The 26,735-nt window shown below is 47.0% G+C and overlaps 1 protein-coding gene across 2 annotated transcripts in view; it reads left to right on the plus strand.

Annotated features, from left to right (window-relative positions):
* Nucleotides 1-26,735, plus strand: part of PTPN23 (protein tyrosine phosphatase non-receptor type 23) — a 1,404,706-nt gene that overhangs the window by 903,141 nt on the left and 474,830 nt on the right. The window lies entirely within an intron of this gene.

Genomic DNA, 26,735 nt, shown 5'->3' on the forward strand with positions numbered 1-26,735 from the left:
CAAAGTATACACAATAGGCACTCAGATACAATAATACAAGCAAACGCTGACCAGAGCTTTGGTATCAAAGTATATAATTATTTATTTAAAAACACACTGTTGAAAACACTCCAGCACTCTTATTGTAAAATATTCTAAACACAGTTACTATTATAATATATACACTCCTTTTTCCTTATCAGATAAGTCACGGTAAAACACCACTTATTTTCATACAGAGGTGAGCGCTTAACTAGATGGCACTCCAATAAGTTTGTGAGAAAGGGAGGGAAAAAGACAGAATATGGAAAGGTACACCACTCTAAGATTCAGGAACACTGTTAGCAAGGCAGAAGAGCAAAAGTCACTGGTGAGCCAAAGTCCAAAGGCTGGGCCCACTCTTAGAGAGAGCAGAGCACAAATGCGCCCAAGATCACACAGTTACACTAGGCTTAGAAATTCTTGCAGAGGGTTCAAAAAGAGTTTAGAGAGGCTTAGGAAAGTTTAGCCAGGGTGTCTCAGGCTAACCCCGGTTCGAAAGCCGGGGGCTAAATCTACCCCGTACAGTCGGTAGCAAGGGAAGCCAGGCGGGGCACGGTACCTTAAGTGGGAAGGATCCTCCAGCGGTGGCAGTTGTTCCTGGTAGTGGGTGCAAGTTGCGTCGTCGTCCAGGGGAAGAGAATATCTCGACTTGGAGGAAAGATGAAGGTCGTTGCACTACCAGGGCAGAAACCAGCCGCTGAGATTTCCGGTTAAAGGTGGTACCTTTGTCTCGCGGTCGTGGTAAAACGTGGTATCCCGGTTGCCGGGGTGCTTGGCACAGGCAAGGCGGCCACGAGGTACGTCGGGAAGGCGAAAAGACGGTGAAACTGGTTATCCCCACCAGTCAAAGGAAGAAGACTCTCCGGCGGGAGATCTCCTCTGTCGTTGGGAAAAGTGGTGAGACGGTCCAGCAGGGCTCCACTGGTGGTGGTGTCGTGGCAGGTCGGCTCAGCTTCTCCCTCGTCGGATTCTTAGGTCCTGTGGCGACTTCTGAAGTTCCAGTCCCCAAAGCCCTGCTTTTATGCAGCAAACCCCCATTCACTCAGCCTAGCTGTCATTCAAACATGCTAAGTGGTGAGCCGGCCGGCTCACCACTTGGGCCAATCAGGATGGGGTGCGACTTCAGTTGCCTAGGCAACTCAGTCCAGGGTGCCTAAATTCCCCTCCACCCCTCCTAAGTACCCCAGACAGAGTGGCATCACTTTGGAGGGCTTCTGTGGAGAAGCCCGCCAAAAAAGTGGAACAAAGGGCTCGACTTGGGTTGGAGTCACAGAAGAGAACACAAACGCCATTTTAGAATCAAGTTTTGGCAAAAAATACCAACCGGAGAATTAATATTAATTAAATAAACCGGCGGTATGTTCGAGGCTACCGTAAATAATTAAATAAAGATAGTAGCCTAAAACAATGGGAAATCCCATAGGAAAATATTCGCGGTTGAATATAAAAAGTAGTATCCACTGCCACCAGCCAAAACTCGATCAGGGGGGACGGAGACGTGCCCCCTCGACTAACAGACCCTGGGGCAATCGAATTGCCCCAGCCAGTACGTCCACAATATCATGGTTTGTACTGGTTCTGTTCAGAATTTAAGACTAGTAAAGTCAATGGTGACTTTACATGCCCTGGGAGACAGTAGTCAGTCCCAGGGTATGGAGTCTATACTGGAGGGTCACTATGGACACCCCTGTGTCACTGCACTGAGGGTGCTGTGTAACACACATCACAAAAACACATGAAGCCCTATGGAGTAAAAGACCCCATAGCCCACAAACACTTCTAGATTCAAAGAAGCACACCCAAATCATGTCCAAGAGTGAGGGTAAAAGAGTCTCGCTCTTGGCAGGAGAAAAAAATAAACCCCAAAAATCCAGCAAAGCTGCTGGGGGACTCACTAGGTTAGGAAATTCAGCCTAAACAGGGAATTCTCCCTAACAAGGAGAACGAGGGGGGGGGGGCAGCCATGCCCTGGCTTTGAGAATGCCACTCTCTGTAAAATTGTGCTGTAGGTTATTACCTGTTTAGTTGAATCACATGAACATGTAAGTTTCCTTATTGGGGGACTTTACAGGCACATTTGTTGGTACACGTACCACTGGGATTTCCTATTGCTTTAATATGTTGTCAGGAGCATCATTCTGAATTATCTTAAGTGTTTTTATCTCATTTTCTATATGGCGTATATACAAGGCAATGTTTAGTCTATGGTTCTTCCTATTCTCAGTGAAAGAGAATGTGATTTCTGATGCTTGTGAATCTGCTTAGAATCACATGCAGTGTATATATGGTATGTTATATTAATTACACGTATACTGTGCACATTCACCTGAAGGCATCTTGGCGTTGGGACTAGATGCTAGGAGACGCGGGAACTAGAATATAACCGGGTTCTCAGCAAGTGTCAAAATTGCGAATGATTCACAGTGCGCCTAAGTGCAACCAGCAATTAATTCCATAATTTACTGGCATCAACAGAAAATGCTCAACCTGCGACCCTGCAAAGGTGAAATTTAGGAATCCCAACAAGGCAGGCGTCACTAGAACAAAGAGACTGACCCGGAACATATGGCAGGAACTTGTCTCAGAGGAAATTCGCTCCCTGTCGATAGTATGCCTGGCGAACCAAACAAAGGGATTTAAACGTAATCCTTTTGTTTACAGGGAGCCATTGAAGTGGCAACCCGGATGGCATGATTCTGTAAACGTTGCAGCCGGTGTATCAGACCAAGAGGCTGGGCCAGAAGCAAGGCATTATGATAGTCCAAGAGGCTAGTCTCCAGAGAGGCGACCACCGCGGGGTGCAAGCAAGCCAGGACAAAAGGTAAAACCTTGCGAACAGTTTTTTAAGTGGCCTGTTGTGCAAACTGAACTCACCTGGGGGTCATCGACTGCGAAGGGCAGATTCTTGACAACCGACACTAGGATGGGAGGAGCAGCCAGCACAGGCGGCTAGAAAGAGGGGGCCCAAGAAAGGGGGTCAGACGAAGAACCCACCCACAGAACCTCTGTCTTGTCACCATTTAACTTGAGCCAGTTGTTGTTCATCCAACCCCTCACAGCCTCCAGGCGCTCGCATAAGCAGGATGAGACCTCAGCCCGGTCAAGATCTAAACGAACCAGGATCTGGGCGTCGTTTGCATACGAGTAACACCTGAAGCTGCAGGAGCGGATGAGAGCAACTAGCAACTAGACATAGATGTTACACAACATCAGGGACAAGGCGGAGCTCTGGGGAACACCACATAAAAGCAAGTGAGAAGAAGACAGAAAAGGTGGAAGAGACAGTGCTTGGCCGTAAGGAAAGATGTAAACCAGAGCAGGACAGGACCAGAGATGCCTTTCAATGCCAGGTGGGAAAGCAGGATGGGGTGGTTGACTGTGTCGAAAGCCGATGAAAGATCTAGTAATATCAGGGCACCCACTCCTCTGCAATCAACCAGTCTGGCCTTGTCATCCACAACGGACACCCAGGCACTCTCAGTACCACATCAAAGCTGGAATCCAGACTGAAAGGGGTCAAGAGAAAAGGAAGATTCCAAGAAAGAAGAAAGAAGAGCAGACACCAAAGCATCCAACAACTTCATGAAGAAGGGAAGAAAATAGATTGGACAGAAGTTGGCTAAGACTGATGCATCTAATGATGGCTTTTTCCAGGCGAGGTACCACAATGGCTTAATTAAGCTCCATTGGGATGCAACCAGACTGACCAGAGACATTAATATCATTAGTGACCCAGTGAATCATGTGTGAGAAACCGGAAGGTGTCTCCCTAGCTAATCCCTGGGGATCTGTCATCCAGGTGGCCAGGACACAGTCATCACTATTGGATCCAGTTCCTGGGGGTGGACAAGTGAGGGAGGATCACCTTGATGGGGTGGGGGTCTTGGGGAGTGGTGTGGCACACAGACTGGTGAGACGCAGTATCCCTCTTCTTTCAACACCTTTTCTCCATCTTGCCACGTAGGATATTCCTAAATACTGCCCCTCCCAGCCCCCCTTTTCCGACACAAACACTTTTGCACAGCACGAAAGACAACGGACTAACACCAGAGCTGTTTACCTGACATGTCCCAATACAAGGGTCAGGCAAAGTCGGGCAGTTGACCAGAACCACACACCCCAGACGGCCCTTTCCATGCCTGGCAGGGATAAAAGGTGGAGCACGAGAGCACAGGACGAGCAAGGCAGACCGCACACGTGCCGGCTAACTCAGCACGGCAGTTCAAGAGGAGGCGAAAGATGGCGAATACCGATAAGGTGACAAGGAGAGACGTGACCTTGCCCTTTCCGAACCAAGCCTGTGAAACCACTGCAATACGAAACATAAGACCGCGAACAAAGGCCAGCGTGTGTTGCAGCAGATGTCTACGGTACGGGAGACCCTCTGCTGATAACCAAGCCGGGGAGAGACGCTTGTCTCGATGGTACCAACCTTGACTCAAACCGCTTGGCTTTCTTCTCCTTCATCACAGCCGGTGAGTCGAGGAGAGAGTCGATAAGAAACCGAACTGTGTTGAACGAAAAGTAGCAAGAGCCGATTTGAACTTTGAAAGGAGCTATTGAGAAAAGAGGGGGAAAACATGTACCAGAGGCGACCGGCACCTAGTGGGTGTTCATGCAGGAAACTCTGGGCGATTATTTGATGACAAGATACAACCGTAACCAGAAGGCCTTGGGATGAGGCGAAGCGAGGTCAAAGTGGTCATACAGGGGTCTTGTACAATCCTCTGTACCGTTGAAAGTCTTTGACCGACCAATGATTGTGAAAGAAAGGGAAATTAATCATGCATGGTGGAAACTAATACATGAACTGTTTATTAAAAGCTGGCAAGAGTGAACCCGGCGGAGGGATGCTAACAAGTGTTAAAAGTTGGCAAGAGTGGGATTCCAAGATGGCAGATGTGCGGGAGTGTCTTTCCCCACCAGGCCACATAAGATAAATAAGCTACGTGACACAGCATTATACCTAACTCCTCCACATCGAAAGCGGGAAACGGAGGAAGAACCCCCACCCCCATCCCCCAGAGCACAGTGATATGCAGCAACACAAGCCGGTAAAAGGATATCAAGAGAAAAAGGAGGCGTAACCGGGGCCCGACAAAGATACACTCAGTGGGGGAGCGGGTGCGGCACGAGGCGAGGCAGAAGCACAGATGGGAAGCAGTAATACGTGGCGGCCACAAAGAAGAGAGGAAGAGCCTTCAGACTTGATGCACGGTCACCTCACCAAAAGAACAACCCTGTATCCGGGAAGCAAAGCTCCTGAAGAAAAGCGGAGATACCATCTCCCCTCCGCCCCCATGTCCCGACCCGAGAGGGAAGGGAGCAAAGCAACTGGTGAGTGGGGGAATCTCAAAAAAATGCCCCGGGCCTGGAGGGGGGAGGAAGAGGAGCTTGGCAACAAAGGTGGAAAAGTAAAGGGATAAAAGGCTGGGGGGCCCAAGCATATAGGGGCAAAAGAAGGAGGGAGGAGGAGCAAAGAAACAATAAGAAGGCCCCAGCCATCGAGGAGAGAGGAGAAAGTGGGGAGGAAAAATGATACCCCACAAAGGCAACTTTACCTAACAGGAGAATAAGGACCAAACAGCCATGGTATAGGTGTCTAGGTACACATATACCAAGACCTTGCACAGACCACGCTCCAAAAAAGGAGAGCGATGGGTCCAGTGGTGAGATTCCTAATGTCGAAGCAGATAAGATACAAATGGACGTTTCCCTTTGGCTTACTGTTCACATGGGAGGGGTGAACCCACAAGATTACAACGTGTGGGGAAGGTGAACAGATATTAAATGTGCAAAGAGAAGGAGCTAACATGGAGGAACGACGAAGTGGGGAGGTAATCCGCAGGAAACCATGGGAATGTAAAACGGTAACAAGGAAAGGCAAAAGTAATTTGCTGACGAAGAGGAGCCCGCCTGGTACATGTTAAAGAGAAGCAAATCGAATGACAACGTTTTCATGTTTGGAGAAGCGCACCACAACCTTCTACAGGCGCACCACAGAGTCGAGGAGGTCAGCAAACAATTAGTTGCATCGGAGCCGAGTAGAGGAGATTAAATCATTAACACCTGAAAATAACCCAAAAGAGGAGTGTTTCCTATAACGTTGCAATTGAGCAGTAAGCCTGCTGAGAAGACAAGGGCGCCTGCTGAGTGCTGTTTTCTGCTGTTACCAGAAGTACTACCCTGAATCTTACCTCCTGTGAAAGGGCACATCAGGCCAAGCAACCCGCTTCCATGATTGCAAGCATGCCGCTTTCATAGAAACCCAGCTGGCCCTGCTTCGAATCGCGCAAGTAGGCTGGCAGCCGTTTGAAGAGAATGCGGATCCAATTCCAGCTGATTTGAATTGTCATGTGACACGTGATCCACCCACGCCACGGCCACAGGAAGAGGCACATTAAAATCTTTACCCCACTGCCCTCGCGGCGTTAAGCCCGCTGAGGAGACAAGGGAGCCTGTTGAGTGCTGTTTTCTGCTGTTTACAGCTAGAGACTGCATAGACCAATGAAGAACCCATAGACAACGCTCAACACCTACAAAAGACCAAAATAAGGACCTACAAACGAACTGACCCGACCCAACGGGAAAAAAAGGGAAAGGCGGAAAAAACTAAATAAACACAATCATGTCTATTCCCATAAAACCTAGAACCAGACAGTGAGAGAAACAGGACGGAAAACTAATGAACACCAACCACACACCCAAAACCATATTGGCGGATGGAAATCATTGTAAAACTTCAGCTACTCTACAAACAACCATCTTGACCACCGCACAAGTGAACACCATAACAAACCCTGATCGACTGCTCCAAAGCCCTGTCAGATCATCTAACACTCTGACAATAGAGGCTGAAGTCGTATTTGAAAAAAACTCACCAAATCGAGGGTCCCCAACACCGACAAGCACAGTGGACCGATCCACGCCGAAACCCACACCGAAGGAAACGCAGACTACGTTATTCGGGAACAAAACCCACGAGTCAAAAGAAAATGTCAAACACCCTCAGACAGTCTTATTAAAGGAACTCAATATTTCAAACGGAACTCCTCAGACACACAAGGAAAGATGTCTCAATCCAACACGCACATACAAACCCCAAATCCCCTAACCATAAAGAATAACACCACCCCAGCCGAAGAGAGGCAGCAAAGACAACAACAAAACCTTAATACTCCAGAAGCAGAATATCGATACATACCAACATAACCTTCAAAACAAACAAGGGGACGTGGCTAACAGCTATGTAAAGAGGACGCACCTTCTGTGAGCTTTGTACGATGTGCCCAAGATATGCTGTAAACGTATGCTGAACGACTTGGAAAACAGCGACGACATTGCAGAAGATATCGAGAGGCACTGCCTGAAGTTGTATTGCTCTATGCGACCAATTCGGGACGTACCACCGAGTGAAACTAGGCCGTGGCACCAGGCGGAAATGGCGGCTACAGCCCAGCCGTACATAGCGGAGCTGCAGTGACTGCCTGGGGTCCGTTGAGTCACGTATCATTAATTACGGACCTGCTGCGACCTGGGAAAACAGCTACATCTCTGAGACCTGCAAGTGGGCGTTTGGCAGTGTTGCGCGGCACTGAGGACCCCGGAGCCCCGCGGGGAAGCCGGTGTCTGTAGCAGCCACACAGGCGAAATTGGCGGGGGCGGAACAGTAGCTCAGCTGCAGCTAATACAGACTGCGGCTGCGGGAACGGACTGCGGCGCATGAGAAACCAGCAGACGGAGCGCTTCAGCCTGGCCCCGAAACGGAGCTCCAACGACACAGTGCTGAAAGATCCCGAGCAGCAGAACACTCGCAGAGGTATGAGGAGGAAGAATTGGACCGGCACAAGAGGCGAAGACCTGACTGAGCAATGTTGATAAGGTGAGGAGCTGGCGGGAGGAGGAGACCCAAAACTGATATGGTGTAATTCCCCAATGGTAAAGCGGGCTCCCGCACTGCTGCTCCCAGCATAGGGTGGCCAACCAGAGTCTGTGGGGAATGAATACGCCCACTTCGTAAAGGTCCCAACTATTCTCCACAACAGCCACTTCAAACAGGCAAAGGGTGCGACGCACACACTGGCCACACTGTCATACTACTGCCGGCTCCGGGCAGCAAAGAAAACGAGACACATCAGCACCGGAGGATGCCATTGAGACTGGGACTGCTGTTTGCGCTGTTCCTCTCACTGCGCAGCGCTGCAGAGGCGGCCCATCAGAGTCAGGGCCTCGCCTCACATGGGACACCGCGCATCTGAGCGCACACTGCACACATAAGGAGACATCCGGGCACACACAGGCCAACCCCGTCCTGGTGAAGCAGGGAGCCCTCGGGCCCAGAGTAGCTACCCATTGAGATGGTACACTATATGCTACAAGCGGCATCAGACCACGGGGAGCGCACAGACACGCGGTCAGCATCTAGCGAGTTAGAACTGTTGGGGTGGCTCCGGCCGGGGCCTCAAGATCAGGTATAACCAACGTGACCTGCAAGGCCTGACACTGTACTCCTACGGCACTGCACACACAGGAGACGACTAATACCACAAGGGACCTGAGGAGCCCTCACGCTCAGCAAAATGTCCTCGAAAGGGGGGGGGAGGCCAAGCAAAAACAAACCACGCTGCAAACTGTCACGTTGAGCGGGCCGACGAGACCGGAAGCTACCATTGCATGCTCTGAGGTCGACCCGCCTCGAGCCCCCGAGTCCATGGTGGAACCAGGAAACCAGCAGATCCTCTAAGCCATCAAGGCGCTCCAGACAACTCTGGAGAACAAGATCTACGCAGTAGCCATTGACTTGGGCCTACTACGGCAAGACGTCCGCACCATAGCGGAAAGGACAGACAAACTCGAGTCCCAGGTCCGAGAAAACACGGCAGCAAAAACACAGACGAAGAAGGACGTTGAAGTACTTGCGCAAAAAGTGACGCAAATAGAAGACCGGGCCGAGGAAGCTGAAGGTCGAGCACGCTGAAATAACATACGTATTCTACGCGTGCCCGAGGGGATCGAGGGAACAGACCACACTGATTATGTTGAGAACCTGCTAATCCAGGAAATTGGAGCGCAGGAACTCTCACAGGGATTCGCAATCGTGAGAGCCCATCGATCCCTCACCAAGCGGCCGCCGCCTGGGGCCCAGCCGAGACCTGTGATGGCTAAAGTGCTAAACTATAAAGATAGGGAAAAAATCTTGGCTTTCTCGAGATCTGGCGGTCAGATGCAAAGACACTCGGCGAAAATTGCCATATATCCCGACTATACCTTTCAAGTCCAAATGAAGAGAGCACAATTTATCTACACGAAAGCCAGGCTGAAAAAAGCAGGTTTACGGTATATGCTTTTGTACCCGGCGAGACTAAAAGTGCTTCACAATAACCGAGCGCTCTTTTTCGAGTCGCCTGCTGAAGCCCGTGAATGGATGGACAAAGAACAGATCCAAGACCTGGAAATAAAAGAACGCAATGCACATTAGGAACACTCTGGTGTCGCCTCAAACACAGTAAGCACGAAAACTGATGGTTGAATCACATTGGTAGATGCATGAGAAGGAACATACATACCTCACATGGCAAGATTGATTACATACAGGAGCTTGTGAAGGGCAAATCCTGAGTAGAAGGTAGTCAACAGCAGACCTCTACCACCCCTAGAATCAGTTTGAGTATTATTAACCTGCCCGTAGGGCACCAAGAGACTAGTTTAGGGTCAATTGGAGCGGAAACGGGAAATTCCTAACGGGGGGAAGCCCCGCTGGACAACTTTGGTTAAAGGGGGGGTTTAAAGTTGGGCGAGGGAGGGCAACCGGATGTTGGTAAACGGGTTCGGGAAAAGGAGGGAGGGAAGTTAGAACCACCCAGGGCCAGGAGAACTGCTAGGCTGAGTGAAGGCGCCACCAGATTTGCTACTTATATGATCATTCGGGTTTCCAGATACTATGGCTGACAAGATCAGGGTCATGACGTGGAACGTCAGAGGAATGAATAATTACGTCAAGCGGCGCAGAATCTATGCATACATTAAGCGAAATAAGGTTGGAGTGGCCCTACTGCAGGAGACCCACCTAGACGCATGTAAGCAAGCAGCAATTGCCAGAACTTGGGGAGGCATAGTAGTGGGCTCCACATATTCCACCTACGCCAGGGGGGTTTTGATCTGGGTTGATCCAAATAGTCCCATTAAAATTATCACCACGTAACGGATGATGAAGGAAGGATGGCCTTGCTACATGGAACAATAGATAATAAAGAGATTTGTTTAATAAACACTTAAACCCCCAACCATAACGTCAGTGTTTTTCCGCTCACTATACAAGAGACTAAGCCCATTTAGAGACAGTACCCTGCTCTGGGGAGGAGATCACAATTGCACCATAGACCCATGCAAAGACAGGTAGGATAACAAACATAGATGACCATCCCCACCTGCCAAAGTATTAGCCACACCCACACAACAGTTCAAGCTAAAAGACCTTTGGAGAGAGCAGCATCCTGAGGGCAGAGAATACTTTTACTACTCACCCCCACATGAAGTCTATACCAGGATAGACTATATATTTGTAAGTGAAGAGCAGCAGGCCATGTTTAGTAACACACAATACTTGGCAAGAGTTATATCGGACGATGCTCCACTCCTGGTCACCTGGACTGTTTGCAGCGCGACCCCCCCTCCCCCCAAACCCCCCCATTGTTAAATCAAGACAACACGATTTTGACAGCGCTTCTGGCAGGTAGGCTAAGGAAGGTGATCCCTCTACTGATCCATCAAGACCAGACTGCGTACGTGCCAGGGCGGACAATCTCTGAAAACTTGCGCAGGCTGCACCGTGTCATCCACAGTACCAATGACAGACAGGAGAAGTGCGCAGTGGCGTCCTTGGACGCCACTAAGGCTTTTGATTCAGTCAGATGGAACTGGCTGTATGCCACAATGGCAAATATGGGGATCGGACATGCCTTCTTAAAGTGGACTAAACTCATATACACTGGCCCGATGGCCAGAGTGCGCACAGGCAAAACGTACTCAAATGGCAACTGCACAGGGGCACACGACACGGCTGCCCACTTTCCCCAATGTTATACATTATCGCAACAGAACCTGTGGCCGCCTACTTAAGGCAGGAATATAGTGATGGGGGCATAATGATAGATAGGGTATCACATATAGTGTCTATGTACGCCGATGACAGACTGTTATATTTGAATAACCCTGAACACATCCTGCCATTCATACTGGAGACAATAGATAGGTTCAGCAGATACACGGGGATCCATATCAACAAAGAAAAGTCACGCCTCTTCCCTCTGGCCGCCATGGGGACGGCAATGAGCGGGAGTCTCCCTGTTATGCCCCTCCAATGGAAAGAAACCTCATTCATGTACATGGGGAATCATTATTCATCAGGACCCAATAATTGAACACACCTTAAACACAGGGAGGGCAAGAGAGGGTCTAGATAAAATCAATGGATCTTTGGAGTAAACTGCCACTGACACTAGCAGGGAGGGTGGCGCTTCTCAAAAAGGTGGCATTACCTCGGCTATTGCACTGCTTCAGCAATGTTCCATTCAACGTCCGCCTGCAATTTTTCAAGGACTTAGAAAAGCTTTGTAGACGATTCCTCTGGCAGGGCGGGAGGCATAGAGTCGCACTACAGGTGATGCAGAGACCCTACGAAAATATGGCCTGCCAATACCCAACTTTGAGCTATACTTTTTAGTACTATACCTTTTAGCGGGACAACTGCAACATGTAGTGAAGTGGATGGCGGACGAAGCCACAACAGACACTCCACTTTTGTAGCCGGCCATCCCACAAATGTACCTTAGAGATCTACTCTGTGCCCCCGCAAACACTATAATAAATAGCCCCAATTTAGTGAAACTGGGAATTCAAATTTGGAAACGAGTCTGTAAGGTCATGGGAGTAGAGGACCTGACCTCCCCCCCAGATCCCTACAGCAGCGATCATGGCGGGTAGGCCCTGGGTTTACACAGCAATAAGAGCCAGATGGGAACCCTGCAAAGTGGCCACACTAAGGCATCTGATAAATGATCAAGGGATCATGTCCTTTGCTGAACTGCAGGAGATCTCTGTATTACCCGCAGGACAGTTCCTGTTACATAGCGCAGTGTTAGAGAGGCTCACTGAAAGATGGCCTGACATCAAAGACCAAGAACTGGAACATGAGGCAATAGAGAATGTGCTAAATGTCGCTGAGGGAGGCCACGAGATTTCGAGGCTCTACGAGATACTTCTGGACAGTACATCCAATGAAGAGCTCAGATGCAAGACAACATGGGAAATTGAACTGGGCATAGAATTTGATGACATGACATGGGAAACCATAACCCACTACCACAAAAAGGTCTCCAGAAATGCCAGATTACAGTTAATACAGTTCTACATCACTAACAGAGCGTACCTAACACCAGAAGTAATCTCCAAGTTCAAGGGGGCAAGCGCACAGGAATGCCCTAAATGCAAAGAACCTGAGGTTGGAATGACACACATGTTCTGGGGGTGCCGAGAAATGCATCATTTTTGAACACTGATAACTGCAGGTGCGGCTAAGGAAGGCATAGACATGGACACACTAACCCCGTAAGCATGCGTTTTGGGCAGATATAAGAGAAGTCGTAAAAACAAACCGCTGAACAAACTAAAAGACTTAATGTACATACTAGCCAAAAGATGCATCGACATGCGGTGGAAAAATGCGAGAGACCCAAGCATAGCACAATGGTGGGGGGACCTCCAAAAATGGGTGGAGTCTGGGGCCTGGGAAAACGCCCTATGTGAACAGAAGCTAGATAATAGCGAGGATCTACAAAAATGGGTGGCGCTGACGGTGCCATTATTAAATTCAAGGAATGAGAACACTGCCATGGAAGATGCACGAAGCATGTCGTTGGAGCCTTAAATCGGCAGGCTGAGCCGACGAACAGTGGTCCGGGGTGGGAGGGGGAAGTTGGGGAATACGAGAGTACGCTGAATGATGCACCAATGCTGTAAAATTGTTTTGTTGGTATTATAAAATAAAACCAATTTAAAAAAAACCTTCAAAACAAACAGACACCAAAAGACATGTCTATGAAAGAAAAAGCAGGATTGGCAAAACAAAAATGGCAAACAACATTCAGGCAATTAGATCCAACAGATTTACAATGGGACAAGATAATTCCCCCACCCATTGGGGCGAGCTGCACGATTGTCATTAGATGTAACAGAAATAGAATCGATCATGAACTCGCATGAAAAAAAGGAAATTTTTGGCGATTTATACAACATGAAAGCAAGCAACACCCACTCTACCTCAACTCCAGCCCCAAAGCCACTAAAGAACAAATCATCCTCGGCCAAATTCTACCCAAATAATGCATCGAATCACCCAGCAGATCTGACACAAGAACCATCGCCTGAAACAACCTTGGCAACCAACTAAAAGACACTGGAAGATCAACACCATCAAAGACAGAATAACACCAATTCCTACGACAGAATACCAACCACCATGGTTGTCCTAAAGAACACCCTAATTGCAGTGCTCTCAGTAGCAATGGTCTCATTTCTAAAAATTCAAGAATCAATGGTTGACACCACTAAGGACCAAGCAGCACTGTTGGCCATGATTCAAACTAAGCAGATAAATATCGATTCCTTCATACTAAATTTACAGGACAGGATAAACCACGAGGCAGAAAACACAAGAACATGGCAAAATCGCCTATCTGAGATTACTAGAGCAGATCGAGAACCTGTCGGAGACACTGGCAACAATAACCAAAAAAGTGATTGACGGAAAACCTGATCACGGCAACAACGCAGAATGTAGTGGGGCCCCCAACTGACAAGACCAACATTGCGCATGTACCTGCATCTCAACCACCACTCGACCTACGACTGCAAAACCACCAAGAAGAGCTCTCCACCTTACAGACAAACAAGGCTCTCCCTCCACCATGTACTCCTTTTGAAATTTTTGACCTAACAAAACGAGAAGCTTCTACGAAACCAAATAAGAAGAAAAAGAAAGAAACCAAAAAACATCAGACAGATTCAAGAGCCTTTTTAAGAAAACTAGGATTACCTGATGTAGACGATCAGAGACCAAAAATTGTCAAAACATCACCAGACAGCCCAATGGCAGATCAACAATAAGAGCCTAAACTCTGATGATCTTCAGCCACCTGAAATTGGCCACCCTGAAGAACCACTGAACATGTTAATAAGAATAATTTCCCATGGAAACCCGCATACAGAAGTCGAGCGGCCATCAACATCCACAGACCACACAAGGGAACAAGCCTTGGCAATAGACTTAACAAAACATCCACAAGACCATTACTTAATAGTGCTTGATGAATACCATGAAACTCAGTCAATCAACTCCATCTCTCTAGCTGAATCAAAAGATTTCACTTTCATACTGTACCATTTCTGATACTGAAAACACCATCTCGTCTGAAAGCTCGTCCATACAACAAGTTGAACACCAGGAACATGATGCACATGAATCCTTCTTACTACTCCCAGAGTTTGTCGATCCAAGAACAGCCACAAAAGCGTTTTGTATCTGTTTGCAACTAAACTATGAATGGATATCACAAAAAAGGCGAAACCAGACAAATTTCACAAACGCCAAAGGCAAAAGTGGGACATAGACGCACAGGCGTGAGTGGAAGAGGGCACTTGGAACACGAGCAAACAGGACGAAAGGTTACAAGACCAGGAGGAGATGTGGATATAGAAAATACCCAGGAAGAATAGGTAAGTCAATAACCGGTAACATAAGATTGTGGCCCAGGGGGACCTGGAAGAGAGGGTGCAGCTTGGAACCGTTAGTGGGGTTTAGTAATCCCCACGATGATCTCTCTGAGAAGGCACGAGGGCCAGGCGCGACGGATACTCCCCAATCAAAAGGAAAAAGGTGGAACACTTCTTACGGGCGTAAAATCAGATATACTGATATTCCAAGAAACGCACATAAAAAAAGACAAATGGAAATACAAAATCAGGGGATACACTCAAATATACCAAGCGAATAGGGGAGGAAAAAAGGTAGGGGTGCTGATCGCATTACATGATATGCTGGGTACACAAGTAAAGGACTTAGTAGCGGATAAGGAGGGAAGATGCATATTTCTGAATGCAGTCGTGGGGGGCAAAATGATTACACTAGCTTCTATATATGCGCCAAACGGGACTAGATGGGTACATAAGGGAAGTCATGTCAAAACTACTTTGCGAAAGGGGACATCATACTAGCAGGTGATTTCAACATAGCGTGGGTCCCGGGACAGGACAGGACAGGAGTGGTAACCTATCACAGAGAACACAAGCTTCATCCAAAGCGTTAAAACGGAAGATGGCTATATTGGCCCTCCACGATGTATGGCGGGTAGTCAGAGGACAGGAACAGGGATTTATACACTACACCCACGTACAATCCTCCAACTCAAGGATAGACTACATCTGGACATCAACAGGGCTATTGGGGAAAATAAGGGAAATAGAAGTGGGAACAATCTCCCTATCAGACCACGCCCCACTGTGGATGAGATTGGAGTTTGGAAATACGATAGGGGGACTTTGGAATTGGAAACTCCACAGAGACCTCCTACACAACCCAGTATTGAGTGAATAAGAAAAGATTGAGCAATACTTCAGAGAAAATTATTCAGAGGAAGTCTCACAGGTAATATGGGGTGGATTTAAGGCGATAACGAGCGGGTACCTCATAGCACTCAATGTGGGAAAAGAGAAACTGAGACGACGGTGGGAAAAAGACCTGGAAGAGAAGGCAAGGGACATGCAAGAGGAAATGGTAATAAACTATGAAAGGCCTTGAGACATATCCAGGGACAGCTAGAGACACTTAGAACAAAGAGGTCTGAGAAAGCATTACCATACATAAAACAGTGGCACTAGTAAAAGCCAATAAAGCTTACAGACACCTAGCCAGACAAAGAAAAAGAAGGGAACCCAGACAATTACAAAACTCCGAAATAGCCAGGGTCAGGACAAAACAACAAATGAAGACATGGGGAAAATCTGTAAGGCGTACTATCGGAAGTTGTACACCTCAGATAATCCCGTGGAAGAATGACAAGAGGAATATCTAGCAAGTCTCCCCATCCCGCAGATAACGGAAGAACCGGCAGAATTAGATGAGGACATAAGGGAAGATGAGGTTAAAAAAGCCATAAAAGATCTACCAAAAAATAATGCCCTGGGCCCGGATGGATACCCAGCCATCTTCTACAAGAAATAGTGACATTCTGACCCCAATTTTACAAAATTATTTTATACATTTTAAAATCAGGGAAATATAACCCCCTCCTATGAACAAAGCAAAACTAGTATTCCATAAACTAGGGAAAGACCCAACAACACCCGGGTCATACCAACCAATAGCACTAATACATTTAGATGCTAAACTATGTACCAAAATACTCGCTAACAGCTTGATTCACCTTGGCCAGGACCAATCGGGCTTCAGACCATCCAGACAAACATTCGGCAATACTCGTAGAATTAGTCATCTAATAGAAAAAACTAGAATAACCCAACACCCAGCAATTCTGGTGTCGCTAGATGCAGAAAAAGCATTTGACAGGGTTGAAGGGTCAATGCTATTTAACACACAAACATATGGGGTTTGGGATAAAGTTTCTCAACATGGTATAAGCTAACTATGCAACACCATTGATTCGCATAACTCGAAACTGCATTGTGTCGAGCAAAGTAGAATTAGGACGAGGAACCAAACAAGGGTGCCCACTATCCCTGCTGCTCTACGCCATATAGTTAGAACCCCTATTCATTAAGATACAAGAATTGTATCAGCTGACGGGAATAATGGCGGGAGAAGCACATAAAAGGATAGCATTTGTAGATGATGTGCTAGTAGCCCTATCGAATCCGGAATGCTTGCTATGGGTATTAATGAGAGAATTAGAAGAATTTGGGTTGATATCAGGAATAAAAATTAAGTCGCAAATCTGAGATGCAAATTTATCATAGGATCCAGAGATAATGAATAGCCTGGAATCGAACACACAGCTGAACCAAGCTGAAAAGGGCAGAGTGTACCTGGTCATAACCCTTACAAAAAAGATGGAACATATGTATGGGTTGAATTATCCGCAGGTACTGGAAAAATTAGAACAGACCTGATGACATGGAATCTGTTCACAATAACATGGTAGGGGAGAATTACAACAGTAAAGATGGTGACACTACCTAAACTGTAGGTTTAGAATCTAAACTGAATAGGGCCATCATTTTATACATATGGAAACGAGAGCCTCCGAGGGTATTAATGGCCACACTCACGGCACCGAAGAATAAGGAGGGCATGGCATTTCCGCACTTCTCCAGATACTATGAAGCAGCACAATTACGGGTCATGAAGGAAGGTATGACTACATATTATCCCTACCAAAAATATTGCTGTACATATGGTCGTCTGGAACGGCCATAGGCAATATTTTTTGGGGGGGTTAATTTTTGGGATTTTTGGTTGCGGGGGTGTCCCCCGCTCCTTTTAAAAATAATACGGGTTTGCAGGGGTTGCCTTAATATCGCCGCAAAACTATGGCGATATTTTTGTGTGGCGATATTTTTGCGGGTATATTAACACATGGAACCTGAAGGGGAGACCAACATAAAATGTGAGCAAGACTGGATAGGGCGGTCTTGGGAACCCCCTTCCAGGGAATCCTGTGGATCGACAAAAGGAGATACACCCTGAAGGGGCCCCTAGGGGACCCACGCGCAGTGGAAACAAGGCAAATCACCACACACAAACTGATACACCAGATACAAGGTTGTATTCCCAAAAGCTAGGGTTTATTGCAAAGCTAATAGTCTCAGTTGGTCAACTTGGTCTCACGCCCCGCGACGTGTCTCCAGACCTCGAGGGACGCAAGAGAGCAAATAACGTACAACAGTTACATATATACAAAATGGACATCCTGCAATCAGTCATGACATGTTCATTACGCCCATTGTACAGTTTCTTTGAACTGGGTCTGATGATTGACAATTTCGACGAATATGACACCTTCAAACATCTATTTTAGCAACAATATGCAACATTGCAAGTCTAGAGACATATTTCTTTGTTGAACAGAACACAGTGCTTCTGTTCTTGCAGGCAAGCTGCGTACGGGGGAAGAGTCGCATTCCAGTCCTTGCTATCTCCTATTTGCTATTCGTGTCCTGGGAGTCGGCTCGTTCAGCTGGAATTAGGAAAGGGGGGGCCGTAAGAAAAGCATAATTCAAGCCTTTAGCTGTTTCTTTCTAGCATTTCTACCATATTAACGAGACTGGCTGGCATCAGTGAAATGATTAAATGCCGTGTTGCTCTCCTCCAAGGCTACATGCGGGAGGGGATTGGGCATTCCTCTCTGGGGCTGCCTACGTTATGTTTCAACGAATAACTCCCGGCCTTGCGGCCTTGCTCTTTCGCTTTGAACAACAAAGTAATCAGTCAAGCAGAATAAGCTTTCAGCTAAGCAGTTTGAACAAAAAGCAATGAGCAAACGTTAGTGAACAAAATGGCGATTCTAGCTACATTAAAATGGCCGCACATTGGTCGAACTTATGAGTTTGTATTTTTGACGTTTAGTGCATGAGACGGTTCGTCGTCGGCCAATATGATACATTGCCATTGGTCGACAGAGGTATCTATTTTTCTAGACTGACAACCCATACACCCGAATACCAGGATCAATGAGATACTGGGGGTAGGAGTTGAGACCTGTGACAGGGTTACGGGAAGCGGAGCACTATTGGTGAAACCATCCCCATTCTGACCAATATTTGGATATTTGGAAACCCAGAATTTCAACCAGGAATGGAAAAAAAAAGGGCATTTTGGAAGTGAGAAAGAGTAGGATGCCAGAAAATAAGGGACATGTTTCTGGGTCAGTCACTTAAAATGTTTAGGGAATGCGTGCAAGAGATAGTTAATGTTAAAGGATATTTGTCCCGCACACTATCACCACTGCAGTGGTCCCCTGGTGCTCTGGCGGCTCTGAAAGAGGGAGTGGGGAGTGAGTTAGTGGGAATAAGCTGGAAAAGTGCGAGGGCAGTGATTTGCTGTTGGTAGCCTCAGCCCAGTGGGTTCCATCGGCTGGGCTTGGTGTTTTACGGTTGGTAGTCATTGTGTGCTGTTGTGCAAGTCTGTGAGGTTTGTTTTGTTGTTGCAGTGTAGTGACGTTTGTGCGGATTGCTGCATTTTAGGCTTGTGGTTGTGCTTGGTTAGAGTTTGAGAGGTGTATGCAGAGGGATGAAATGGTTAGTGGATTGGTTAGTTGGCCTTTCTGTCCTTGCAATTATGTCTAGGTGTGATGCTTGCTATCATTCACTATTCCATCTGAGTGTGTGGCGCTTGCTAATTTCAAAATTCTGTCTAGATGTGAGGAAGGCTAGTGATCATGATTCCATTTGGGTGTTGCACTTATCATTCACAGTTTCATCTAAGTGTGGTACATGCTAACATTCATAATCCTGTCTAGATGTGAAGCAGACTAAAATTAAGAATTCCATCTAGGTCTGGTACATGCTAACCTTCATACCGATAATCCCATCTAAGTGTGGTACATGCTAACATTCATATAAGCACTGTGCGTGTCCTTCAGTGAAGTCCTGTTAACATTTTTTGGCTTTGTAAATGTTTCAGGCATTTGCCAGGCAGTGCTATTAGATGCCCAGGTACTTGCACCATTTTGCATCTGCTACTGTTAATACCACTACAGACTACAGACAGCAGTGCCTACCTACCGAGGGCTTTTCACAAAAGCCCAAACTATTGGCATTGCCAATGCTTGTTTCCATCATCATGACTGACATAGGTGTTGCCTTACATACCCTGTAAGTGCTTACGAGTAATATGCAAAGGCACTCCCCTTGCCCTCTCAATGCACATTGTGAGACAGCTTTTTTTCTGCAAGGAAACACCAATTTGTTTCCCTATTAATTATAAAACTCAGGACCGATGCAGCACCAGAAACATGCACAAAGGCGACGCCCCCATCTCGAAACAGTATGCAATAAATTGCAGCTATTTGAATTGGTATAAGTAATTTATAATGCGCCTGTCTGTACACAAGTGTTTCTACGTTTTAATCCTCCAGAAAGAGACCTGGCTCAATCACATATAATGACTGACTCCTTTTCAAATCCTTTTACCTGGTGTTCAAACCTATCCGTCCGTGGCCAAGTGCCCGCCCCCATAGACACACCTGGTGAACACTAACCCTCCCCTCTTGCCCAACTTGAACCCTCCCATCTTACTCTTTCCTCAATCTTTCTGTTTACTGCCAACCCACCATGCTTCTTCTGCTTTCGCCCATCCCCCCCGCCCCTCTTGCCACCCCGTCACCCCAGCATTCGTGCATGCTCTGACCTTGCCGCCCCTGTCATGGGTCTGCTCTTAATACCTGTGTAACCTCTATGTATTTCAGTTGGAAACACGTTCTTCCCCTAAAAGTATCAAACACTGAACCTGTGAGTCGAGTAAATGAATGCACACTCCCTGAGCACGGATGTCTGATGGCGCCAATCAGCCCTTCCCACATAGCCACTTTCATATCATTGCTGTCTGACATTATTGTTCAGAAGATTGCAAATCTTGGAGCGCAGAGAAAGTGCGGGCAAAGCACAGCCATATATTCCCTCCTACTATGAATGCCCCGCTCAATCCCCCGCTCCTTGGCCATTGCCCTTTTGCTTAATACTGCACACGTTTTTCAGTTTCGCCAATCTGCATTTGGGTTCGTCCTTATAATGTGTGCAACTTTTTACCCTAGATATTATGTTGGTGAAGTTTGTAACTGGTGGTCGAAAACTTCAAGTGGGGATATAATCGAGGGTGACAATGAGTGTCTGTTTACGAGTAACTGTACCAAGTAAAACAGCCCGCTTAATGCTCCCAGTAAAAAGCAATTTTAAATACCAGGTGTCTGTGCATACGATGCGGCTGGAAATGCCAAATAGGTTCATCCTCTTTAAAGTACTAGTCACAGACTCACAGGCAAAGCCTTTCTCTGGAGCACATGAGAACACAGCATTAAGTGCGTCGTAAAGCGAGGAATGGCAGTTTAGGGAGGGTGACGGCCACATTGCCTTAAACTTCACAGGGGGCAGCCGATTGAGGCTGAAAAGCGAAACACACTGCACACTCCGTGTCAAATGTTTAAGGCAAACACACACAGGATAATAATATATAAACTGCAGGCGCCCAGGAGTACCGTGAAAGAAAGGGAAATTAAAGTGAATCGAAGTGGTCTTGTGAAGGTGTATGTAAAATCCATTGCACAGTCAAAAGTCTTCAATTGAACAGAAGCTTGTGAGCTGGAGATAAATTGAGATTTCAAGGTCCGAGCCCGACTGAGGGAGACCTATTATGAACTTGTATCTGAAGGGGTCGGAGCCCGGCTGAGGGAGGCCCATTGTAGACTTTGAACGAGCAAATTTATCAACTTTAAACTCCTGAAGAGAAGGAACTTTGTTTTTGTGTATCCAAGGCATTCTGCGAATAAGAGTCTTTGTGTGGAAAAGAGACTTTGTCACAGGAGGCCCTGGTTTATGTCCTGAACTGCATACTCGCGCCAAAGAAGCCAGTGTGTGTGTTCCAAAGCAGAGTGCCACCTTGTCCCATGCTGAAAACGTGGGGAAGGGAACCTCAATGTTCAGTCATCCTGATACTTTGCTTTTGAACACTACTTTTTTGTTGCATACACCCTTTTCCTGCACACATTTGCTATAGCATAAGGGCAGGCAATAGGTTTTGTTAATGCAGGCCATTTTGATTTCACCCACACGACAAGGACAGCGTTATTTATTATTTGATGGTCGAGCTTGCTCCCATCCTTAGATATAGGGCTAGATAGGTGTTCTACCAACCCACAAATGTTCAATAAAAACCCTTTACTGTGCATCTTTTGTGTCTGTCTTCACTATTGATACCATGTCTTCCTTACAAGACTCTCCCTGCAAGCCTTTGCCTGACACCAAAATACTTAAAACCCGGGGTCAGGACGGCCCACACCCTCCCACTTAGGTTATGTTAAAGGTACTTATATAGCGCACCGTCACCAACGGAATTGGTCCCCAGGCGCTCTGGTGGATCTGCAAACGAGAAGGTGGGATGGGTTAGTAAGGTGAAGCGGGAGTAGGATAGTGGGAGGCGTGGTGTACTGTTGGCAGCTTCAACTCCGTAGACACCGGGTGCTGAGCTTTGGTGCAAGTATCGGAGTCAGTCCGCGTGTGCTCTAGGTGCGGCTTATGTGTTGTTGCAGTGTGGTGAAGTGCTTGCGGCTTGTTGTGCGAGAGATGGATGTGTGAGTTTTTTTAGAGAGATACGTATGCAGAGAGTTTGAGCTTATATTGGTTAGTGGGTTATATGACATTTAACATGCTAACATTCACAGTTCTGTCTAAGTGTATTACTTGCTAATCTACATATTCCGTCCAAGTGTGGCACTCGCTAACCTTCCCAATAATTATCTAGATGTGGGGCAGGATAATGTTCTCAATTCTATTTGTGGCACATGCTAACATTCAAGTTCCATCTAGGTGTGGTATATGCTAACATTCACAATTCTATCTAGATGGGAGGAAGGCCAAAGCTAGGAATTCTGACTAAGTGTGACGCATGCTAACATTCAATTTCTATCTAGATGCGACGTAGGCTAAAGTTAAGAATTCCATCTAAGTGTGGCACATGCTACCATTCAATTTAGTATCTCTATGTGATGCAAACTGAGGTTAAGAATTCCATCTAAGTGTGGCACATGCTAACATTCAATTTAGTATCTCTATGTGACGCAAACTGAGGCTAAGAGTTCCATCTAAGGGTGGCACATGCTAACATTCAATTTCTATCTAGATGCGACGTAGGCTAAAGTTAAGAATTCCATCTAAGTGTGGCACATGCTAACATTCAATTTAGTATCTCTATGTGATGCAAACTGAGGTTAAGAATTCCATCTAAGTGTGGCACATGCTAACATTCAATTTAGTATCTCTATGTGACGCAAACTGAGGCTAAGAGTTCCATCTAAGAGTGGCACATGCTAACATTCAAATTTCTATCTAGATGCGACGTAGGCTAAAGTTAAGAATTCCATCTAAGTGTGGCACATGCTAACATTCAATTTAGTATCTCTATGTGATGCAAACTGAGGTTAAGAATTCCATCTAAGTGTGGCACATGCTAACATTCAATTTAGTATCTCTATGTGACGCAAACTGAGGCTAAGAGTTCCATCTAAGAGTGGCACATGCTAACATTCAAATTTCTATCTAGATGCGACGTAGGCTAAAGTTAAGAATTCCATCTAAGAGTGGCACATGCTAACATTCAAATTTCTATCTAGATGCGACGTAGGCTAAAGTTAAGAATTCCATCTAAGTGTGGCACATGCTAACGTTCAAATTTCTATCTCTGTGACACAGGCTGAGGTTGAGAATTCCATCTAAGTGTGGCATATGCTAACATTGGGAATTATGTTCGTAAGTAATGCAAAACAACATTTACAGTCCAGTCATGCATAGATTTAGGTCGGTGGTCATAAATCTCTCTAAATGTGCATGGTGTAAGTCTATGGCGGTGTACTTTATGGAGAGGTAAGGTAGAGTGGCGGCGGCTTTCTGGAGTAGAGTAATTGCTCTACACCCCACCCAAGCCACACTTAGTTTTTGTTGGTGTCTGGTGAGTGCTTGCTTCATTGGCTTCCCTTGCTGACACCTGCAGAAGAAAACATAGTCCCAACGTTCGCGGGGGGGCACAGAGGATGATGCCAGAAGGGGTAACATGACCCCCAGAGTGAACACAGAATGAGAGCCGGCATAAAGAGACACTGTGGGGAAATCAGCAATGCAGGGCATGTTATTTAGCGACTCAATCTAGAGGAGGGGTAAGGGGGCCACGCCAGCATTTGGAGGCACAGTGCACCAATACATTGCAGGAACAGAAGGTCAGGCAGGTGCAGAGATCAAGCCGCAGTGATGTGGAGAAGCAGGTTTGATGGAGGGAGACAGATTTAAATATACCCAATTGAAACACTGGCTAAGCTCCCCAACAATCAAAGAGGCAGCCACAAGACGATTAACGCCATTTTTGATATTGATATTTTATTGGCATCACACTCATACACACGTGTTTCAGAGCGAGACGAGGCAAGGGAGAGGAAAACGGGAATACAAAAACAACGATCTTACTAGGCCCAGTGACATTGAGAACGTGCAAGTGCATTGGAGAGGGAAAGGGGAAAGTGCAGGGGTGGGGGGAGAAGTGGAAAGTGCTGAGCAAAGAATGCAGATAAATAATAAATACATAAATAGTAAAAAGCAACAAACAATGGTAGTGCAGCCAACAAGTGGCAAGTGCTAGGTATAAGGCAACAGACAGGTTGTGTCTGATAAGTGCAGAACGAAAGGAGGGGGGACTGTATGGTTACCGATACAGACCCCAGTGCAAGGGATGCCAAGAGGCAGTGTGGGTGGGTGACAGGCTGAGCAGGTACCTGGGCCCAAAAGTCAGAGGGTAAACCAGGTGCACAGTGCCGAGACAGAGCAGATCAGCAGAGGAGAGGAGGAGAGAAGGCAGAAGCAAAGAGGAAGGCCTTGAGGTGCTTCCGGAACCGGAGATGGTTCTCCTCAAGTTTCAGAATGGCAGGGAGGCTGTTCCGAATGGAGGTCCCAGCCGAATACAGAAATCTACCCCCAGCTTGTTTCTTTGAAAAATGACTGACCCTGAGGGAGTTGGAGGTAGAGGAGCAAAGAGCTCAGTAGGAAACGCATTTATGGAGGGACAACTGAAGGTATTTTGGACCCAGACCCCAAAAAGCCTTGTGAACAATGCTGAGGGTTTTGAAGTTAATACTTGCAGCCACTGGGAGCCAATGGAGAGATTTCAGGGCTGGAGAGATACGATCCCAGGGCTTGAGGCCGAAGACAAGTCTTGCAGTCCTGTTCTGGATAAGTTGCAAATGGCAGAGAGTAGAAGCAGGTAGATTTAGAAAGAGGCTGTAAAAATCCAAGCTAGAGAGAACCAGGTCTCGAGAGACAGTGAACTTCTGGGGGAAGGAGAGGAAAGGTAGAATACCTCTGAGCAGGTGCAGTAGGAGGTTTGACCTTTTGAGACATCAGAGATGTGGGCAGAGACGGAGAGCGTGGAATCAAACATGTCCCCGAGGTTCTTAGCCTCGGAGGTGGGAGTAGGAGGAGGGCCAAGGGAGCCCGGCCAGAGAGTGACCAGAAAGGAGTGTGAAGGTGTGCCGATGAGGATGATCTGTCTTACTGGCGCTCAGGCAGAGATCGTTGGCAGCACACCAATCCTGAATGGCAGGTAAGCAGTCTGTGTTGAGAGAAGGAGAGGAGGTGGCAGAGGGGAGCCTGAAGATCAGTTGGTGGTCATCAGCATAGCACTGAAAGTTGGAATGCAGTGGGCGAGAGTTGCCAAGTATTGAAGAGCCAGGGTAATAGGTTAGACCCCTGGGAACACCTCGGGTAGAAAGGGAGATGGATGAAAGGAAGGACCCAAGTTGGACCTGGGAGGGTCGATCAGAGCGGAAAGAGGTCAGCCAGGCCAGAACGTGATCGGTAATACCCAGGTTGTCATGGAGATGGTTGTGCAGGATGGTATGGTTGACTGTGTCAAAGGCCGAAGAGAGATGGAGTAGGATGAGGACAGAGTGGATGTTAGTCAAGGTTGGAGGGCAGATCTTCACAGATGTTCAGGAGAGCAGTTTCTGTGCTTCTGGCAGCTCTAAAGCCTGATTGATGTTCGTGGAAACAACCAACAGAATCAGAGTGAAGGTTAAGCTGCGAGATGGCCAGCTTTTTCACGAGTTTGCCCAGAAAGGGAGTGATGGAGATTGGGCGATAGTAAGCCAGGCAAGAAGGGCCATCTGTGGGTTTCCTGAGAAGAGGGGATGGCTCCTGAGGCGAAAGAGGTTGCAGAAATGAGCCAGGGCAGGAATGAGGGTGTCAGTGTGGTCCTTGATGGTTTTGGAAGAACAGGGATGAACCTGTTTTGACGAGTCTTTCATAGATCGGACTTGTCTAGAGACCTCATCAGGGGTGAAAAGAGAAAAGGAAGAGGAGGAGGGTGGGGGAGTGACTGTAGGAGGGCCAGAGTTTAAAGAAGGAGAGGGGAGGGGAGGAGAGGGGGAGAGGACGAGAGGGTCGACAGGATGTCCTGGGTATTAGAGATGAAGTGAGAGGCATATATAACCACAAACACAGGATCAAAAAGCTTAGTATCCAATAGTTACAAATACTTGAATGATGAAGAAGAGTGGGTTCAATGGAGCTATATGGGAAATGGGGGGGAAACATTGGGAGAAACCAGTGGGGAATACCTGTGGGGACCTATCCCCAAATTAACTCGCTCTATACAACTAGGGGAGATTTGTATTAAGGTACTTCTGCAATGGCACTATACACCAGAGAGGATCACGCAATGTTTCCCCAAACATCTGTTCTGTGTTGGAGGGGATGTAAGACTGTGGGAGACTGGCGACACATATGGAAGAATTGTTCAATAATACAAATATTCTGGGGGGTGGTCAAGAAACAGATGCAAGAAGTATACCAGGAAGTGTAACATATGAGGGACAAGATCTGGTTGTGTGCAATGTGGGAACCGAAATCGATAACACCCAAAACTACTCAGAAAAGAGGACTAACGACCT

The sequence above is a fragment of the Ambystoma mexicanum genome, chromosome 2p (genome assembly GCF_040938575.1).
Source record: "Ambystoma mexicanum isolate Mex_15411 chromosome 2p, UKY_AmexF1_1, whole genome shotgun sequence".
Taxonomy (NCBI): Eukaryota; Metazoa; Chordata; class Amphibia; order Caudata; family Ambystomatidae; genus Ambystoma; species Ambystoma mexicanum.